General features: G+C 39.7%; 1 pseudogene; it reads right to left on the bottom strand.

Moving 5' to 3' along the window:
- Positions 1–579: 579 nt before the first annotated feature.
- LOC149182536 (inosine-5'-monophosphate dehydrogenase pseudogene) lies at positions 580–3,364 on the bottom strand (annotated as a pseudogene).
- Positions 3,365–7,050: the final 3,686 nt, after the last annotated feature.

Genomic DNA, 7,050 nt, shown 5'->3' with positions numbered 1-7,050 from the left:
TTAACGATGCCGCTCTTTTGAGTAGGGAAGTGATATAAGCCCACATGTAGGTATCATTTTGTATAGGTTTTCCTCGACAAATAATGATTCATTAAGGCCCCATTATGTCTTATGTTGACCAACTTATTTAAGAATGTTATTATCCCCCTTTTTTAAATACGTAAAATTATGTGTTTGGATTAATAATTTAGGTTCTTAAACTTCTCGTGGATAGCTTACGCCAAAAATGATGTGTTTGGTTCAATAATTTAGGTGTTGAAAGTTCATGCCATATTTGATAAGAAATGCAGAAGACAGAAGTTTGGACAAACACACGGGAGCTCACAGGTGCAGATCACCAGGAGCTCCCACCAGCAAATGCATTCCCTCACTTTATTCATTAATCATCAGGAATTAAATAGATACATAAGCAAAAAATAGATTCCTAATTAATAGGAACTGAATGTCAAATAAAGAGAAAATCATAACTATGTAACCTATTCTCCATTAATTTCTAACATCCCCCCTTAATGGAGAAAGGGATTTTTAAACACACCTAAAATGTCCCTAAACAAATCAAACTTCAGTCTTCCTAGTGGCTTAGTGAATTGTGGTTCCTGTGTCCTTGGACACCGAAGGAGATTGAGATAGCGAATCGAAGGATTCATGCATAGGCGATTGTTCTCCTCTTATTTCTTCAATCATCTTCACAACATGACTCATCTTCGGGCATTGCTCAGAGGGCACGGACACACAGACCATTGCGATTTGAGGCATGCCCACCATTTCCTCCTCGATGTTCTTGTACCTCATGAGTTCTAGATCAAATACCTCGGCTGTCCATTCTTCCCTCACAACAGATTGTACCCACTTGGGAAGATCTATGCTTTCATCAGATGCGTGTGTCTTTCCTTCATATAGTCTTACTTCAGCTTGAGCACCCACCGATCTAAGTGCATCAGCAAAATTTGTGCTGGCTTCCGATTTGCAATTGTTGTGAGCATCCTGCAGAGATGACACTCCAAGATCTTGGAAGCCTTGTTTGACTGCATGCATCGTATAAGGAATCATTCTCAAAACAGAACCTTTATCAGCCACCGCCCCTGAAACCCCTTGAGCAATTTTCAGCTTAGATTTATCACCCAGATATCTTGTATCACTTCCTTTTGCCATGGCTTCAAGAGAACCCATCCCTCTGTACTTTTTAAGGCTTTGCCCATCCTGAACAAAGTAATCACCAGGAGACTCCTCTGTGCCTGCAAGAAAGCTTCCCATCATGACAGTAGATGCTCCCAACGCCAAGGCTTTAACAATGTGCCCTGAATTTGAAATTCCACCATCAGCAATGATAGGTACACCACTTTCTCTTGCGACAGATGCAACTTTGTAGACTACTGTTGCCTGTCCGCTTCCAACAGCACATACTTCCTGTGTAGTGCATATCGAGCCCGATCCTATTCCAACTCTAAGGGCATCTGCCCCTGCACTTATCAAATTCCTGGCCTGATTGGCAGTCACTACATTGCCCGCAATCACATCCAAGTGAGGATAAGCCCACTTACTATAGCCCAGCATATCTCTCTGGTATATGGAATCTCCCTGTGAGCTATCAAGAATAACTACGTTCACACCGGCATCGACGAGAAGCTGAAGCCTCTCTTTATCACTTTCTCTAGTCCCTGTTTGTAACTATCCCTAAAAGCTTAGATCCAATGGTCCTTGATTCTGTAACTAATGCACATAGAAAGCCCCGCCTCTCCTTTACGGCATCAATTTTATGAATACTGTCAGTTGGCAACAAACAAAATGGATCACGAACAAACCCAACTCGTTGGATTTTGGCCTTTTTCACGAGATCAGCCTGTTCATGTGGGAGATTGTTGTAATGATTAAAACCTATTCCTCCCAGGGCAGCCATGGCCGTTGCCATTGAAGATTCTGTAACAGTGTCCATGGGAGACGACAGGCATGGTGTTCTAAGGATTATGTTTCTTGTGAGATAGGTAGTCAAATCCACTGCTTCTGTTGCGAAATCAATATGGTAAGGGTGAAAAATTACATCGTCGTAGGTGTAAGATTATCCCTTATTGAAAAGCTCATGGGCTGAAAACCCATCTTCTAAAAAGCGACTACCCTCCTCGACTCCCTAGTACAGGTGACGGGAAAGCGTCGTCTGGTTCTTCATCTCTAGACTCGATGGGGCCAAAACCGATGCCAAATTGGGAACCACCGTGGGAAGAATATCCAGGCTCTCATCGTGAATTTCGCTGCTGTGGTTGGTGTCGGAGTCGATCTTCATTTTCTTCGGGTTTAGGGGCCGGGATAGCAATTGAAACGGAAGAATTCGAGTGTGAAGCGCTCCAATTACCTTCTCAGCAGGTACCATTGATGATGGATACTTGCTGTCCCGGCTCCTTTCAGCAGACTTATTTGACGTCATCAAGGCTTGCTGAGGCGTACTTTTCACATCCAACTTGTAGAGTCCTCCTATGCGAATACCTGTAGCAATGGGCTTCATCTGATCCAACAAATCTTTAATAATGCAATAAGATTTAAAAAATTATACCTTGAGGTCCTGATCTGTAATCTTGGACACAGAAATCAGGTTCTTCTTAAGGCCAGGAACATACCACACATCATATATATTCCTGATCTTACGATTAGGCAGAGTAGCAAGGACATCTCCATGTCCCTTGATCTCGTACCCACTATTATCTCCAATATAGACTTTTACTCCAGTGTTGGATTCTTTAAAATTTCTAAACCATTGCTTTTTACCTGACATATGCGAGGAGGCTCCAGAATCCACGATCCAAATATCTGATTCATCCTCCTCAATAGCAGTGTCACCGTCGGCCATAAATAGTCTAACATCCAGATTCTGATCTGGGTCTGTATCTGCATCTGCATCTACCAAATGACCTGCATGCCTTTTCTGATTGTACCTCTCTTGATTTGCCTTCTTCTTGTGACAAAATTTAGCAATATGGCCTATCTTACCACAATAAAAACATTCAGGAGCAGAGTCATTTCTATACGAGGTCATACCTTGTGGTGTCATTTCTGATGTGTTGCCCCTCCTCTGATCAGCCATCGCTCTCCCTTTTGCCTTGAACTTTTTTATCAATGCAAGATCTGGATCTTGAGGCTTGAGAGACGACCTCCTTTCCTCTTCATGTAGCAAAATTCCAGTAAGCTCTTCAAAACTTGGAGGCTTTTCCCTTGCATTCAATCTAGTTATAAACATCTGATAGTGATCTGTCATACCGTTCATGGTGATTGTCACCAGTTCATCATTTGCCACGGTTTGACCGATATCAAATAGTTTATCTTTAACTTCCTTTATCCGAGATAAGAATGACGAAACAGACTCATTCTCCTCCATCTTGATTGAGAGGATCTTCTTCCTGAGGAACAAGGTTCGGCTGGTGTTCTTGATTTCATACATGTCTTTGAGAGTTGTCCAAATCTCATTCGTTGTCTTGCAATCCCGAATATGAGGGATGATGCAATCTTTAACTCACAATTTTAGTAGGACCTTTGCCTTCAACTCCCTTTTCTCCCATTCTTGAGTTGTTGCATTCGTTCCACCATTTGGAACAGTTGGCTTACCTTCATCACCGATGACAATGCTGTAGGTATTCTGACCTTCAAGCAAAGTCTGAAGCTTAAATTTCCAATTTATGTAATTGGAACCATCCAATTTGCTGCTTTCATTTAAATAATCTGCCATCTGAGAATTCATCTTGAAAAAAACAGGTTACCCCGATAACTTAAAAAACCGAACAACTCTCGATTATCACAACAATCCACCACTACAACACACGAGCTTCTCCGCTCGACCTCCCAACAGCCTCCACGCTCAACCTTCGAGCTCCTTCACTGCCACAGTCCACCTCTGCTCTTTGGGTTTTCGGCTCTTACAGGTTCCTCCCACCACGACTCACGATCTATACAGAAGATCGCTCCATGCTGCCACCACAGTTTCTTCTGCCAACAACGAGAGTTTCTCTGCTCTCAGATCAACACAACCAAATGGCAAACCTTTGAAACTCTCCGGGCATTCCCTTGCCCACTCGATCCACCGAAACCCTCCTATACTTTTCCTCTTGAAAATCTATCAGATTGAATGCCAAAACAACATCAAACCAATCCTACGCAGGAAACCCTGAATTCCGAGGATGAGTTCAACAGAACCCCGAAAGCGCTCATTCCTCGAATTTCTTTAGCTTTTTCTTACTAGAAGACACTGGATACCCTCCCTGAGAACAAACCCTGACGAAGGACTCAGGAAGCCATGGGTGACCAAATCAGCGTCTAAGGACACGGCTGGAAACAACGTTCGAAGAGCTGTCCGTCTATGTCAGATTGGAGGCCAGAGGAATTCGAATCAGGACCTACACATAACTCAAAGCTGCACACCCCGACCTGAGACCCTCTACACCTCCTTCTCGACGCAGGCACTCGACTTCCACGCAGGATCCAGTCGGCCACGTCTTTGCAGCCTTCCAAAGTCACGCACAGCTTCAGCTTACAGGATTCCCAGCACTATGCTCTGATACCATGATAAGAAATGCAGAAGACAGAAGTTTGGACAAACACACGGGAGCTCACAGGTGCAGATCACCAGGAGCTCCCACCAGCAAATGCATTCGCTCACTTTATTCATTAATCATCAGGAATTAAATAGATACATAAGCAAAAAACAGATTCCTAATTAATAGGAACTGAATGTCAAATAAAGAGCAAATCATAACTACGTAACCTATTCTCCATTAATTTCTAACAATATTCCTCACTGCTATTTGGCCACTTTACAATGGTATTTCCTATGAAACTCTTCCAACGACTCTGTTTGAAATGGAAGGATTCAAGTGCTTTTTCTGAAAATGTTCCTATAATTTTTTTTTGTGTTAAAGGGAAGGTGGTGATCCCATAGCCACAGTATGTGTCTGTTCATAAAATTATCAGACTTAAAACTAAACAATGAAAAGCAGAGGACAACTGCCAATTTTTCCATACTTCAATCAAGAATTTTCTTTAATAAATCGTGTTACTTAGTTAAGAGAGATTTTGGAAACTAATGAAACAATATCAAAGTTAAATAAGTTTTCTTGAAAATTCACCCTTATTCTTTATCAGGTTAACAAATTTTTGTCAATCCTTGGTGAAGAAATTTGTGTTCTTCACCCGTAATTTACGTAATTCAGCATCATATTTGTTTAGGCCATAGGTGAGAGATAAAATTACATTAGATATCAATGTAATATGAATTTCTTCTTTACAATTTCTCTTATACTCTCTAAATTCTTGAGAATATGTCACCAAATGAAACAACGAACTTTGGGGTCGTCTCATTTATACAAGATTTTTTACAACCTTCTTGACCTCCTCGATAACCTTGTTGACGATATTATTGTTAAGGTTATTGTGACAAACATTCATGGTCAGTATTTTTAATGTACTTAAACAATGAAAACATTCAATGTTTGAGTAATTATTCAAAAAATATGAATTGTATTAAATTAATTAAGGAAGACACAAATATAAAGCTAGCATAATATAGTTATTATATTTATATACTTTAGAAAGGAGCCAACAATGTTCATAATTGTCTTCAGGTAGCCTTATTTCAACAAAAAAGATAATTAATAATGCAAATTTAGAAAACCTTTCATTACATACAAGCTTTTGTGAATAGATTTTCTTTGGTATAACACTCAATACTTGTTCTCTTATCATTAAGTAGTACCACCCACATAATGGTCCTTACTTATTAAAGAGGTATATTTTACAATATGTAATTACCAACTAACTACTTAATGGGCCTTAGTCAAATAAGATTGCTACATGTATTAATTACTAAATCCTTAGTGACCAAAGTAGGGATGTAACAATAGGGCATTATCATGCCTTCCTTGTTTTGTAGCAACACTATCCTCAAGGATTGAGGTGTGGCATCAGTTGTAAAATCATTGTCATTTGAATTTGTATCCTTGCATTGGATTATGGCCAATTAAATTGTTTGGAGGAATTACCTATGTTTTATTTTCTTTAATAGAAGCCTTGGACATAACCTTATGGAATTTTATTTATCAAGCACTGTAAGGTTGATTTGAGCTAAAATATTTACCCTAGATATTCTTAAACTATGAAACATGAAATATTGGGTGAATCTTATAATGGGAAAGATGAGGCAACCTATGATCAACTAGTTCATGTGTGTTGGAGTATTTTATACAGTCCATGAAATTTTTGTCTTATCTTTTGGATGCTTTGTTTTTTTCTCATACTAATTATAATGTTGGAGATGAAATAATAACTAAACCCATTCCTTGAAAGAACCCCTATAGTGATGATTATTGGAAATTTTCTTCGTATATGCCAAGGTGTGAACACACCCTACCACTGCAATCCCTTTAGGTTGAGAGGTGTCTAATAGATAATGAAATCTCCCTTATTTAGTTAGAGATGGGATATTTTTTTCTCATATTTAAAATTTGCATTAGATATCACTGCGGTGTTTATCTCAATGAGACATTTCTGGTGATATTAAATTCCCCCCCAATCTAACCTCAAGACCAAAAACTATGGAAATTGAATTTCTAGTGAATCTGATGATGACACATCATCATCTCACCACACAATGATGACATTTCCGACCCATCACTCACTTAATGCAACATAGTGCATCCACATTCACTGATGACCCATTCATGGGTTGGGACTTTACCATTCCCCCTACATGATACTCATAACCAATTTCAAGGTAACTCATGAGTCAAAATCCCAATATATGATTATGTTCAATGCGCGTCTAGTTACTCTAATTGCAATACCACTTCCTTTGAATTGGGGCCTAGACCCAACTTCATATGTGTGTGGGCTCCCAAGTCAGAGGTTGGATTTGAATTTAACACTAATCTTTGTTCTACTACATTGACCCTTACCCCAACTGTCACTTAACCATTAAGTTGCAAGGTAAGCCCCAATCCCACACACTTAACAGAGGCATAAGATTAAACCAACACTTGACCTTTATTTTAACGACTTGTCACACCTTTGGTCATG

The sequence above is a fragment of the Pinus tabuliformis genome, chromosome 3_2 (genome assembly GCF_031772625.1).
Source record: "Pinus tabuliformis cultivar Carrire ecotype Pingquan chromosome 3_2, CPIR1, whole genome shotgun sequence".
NCBI lineage: Eukaryota > Viridiplantae > Streptophyta > Pinopsida > Pinales > Pinaceae > Pinus > Pinus tabuliformis.
This window is presented reverse-complemented; position numbering and strand designations above follow the sequence as displayed.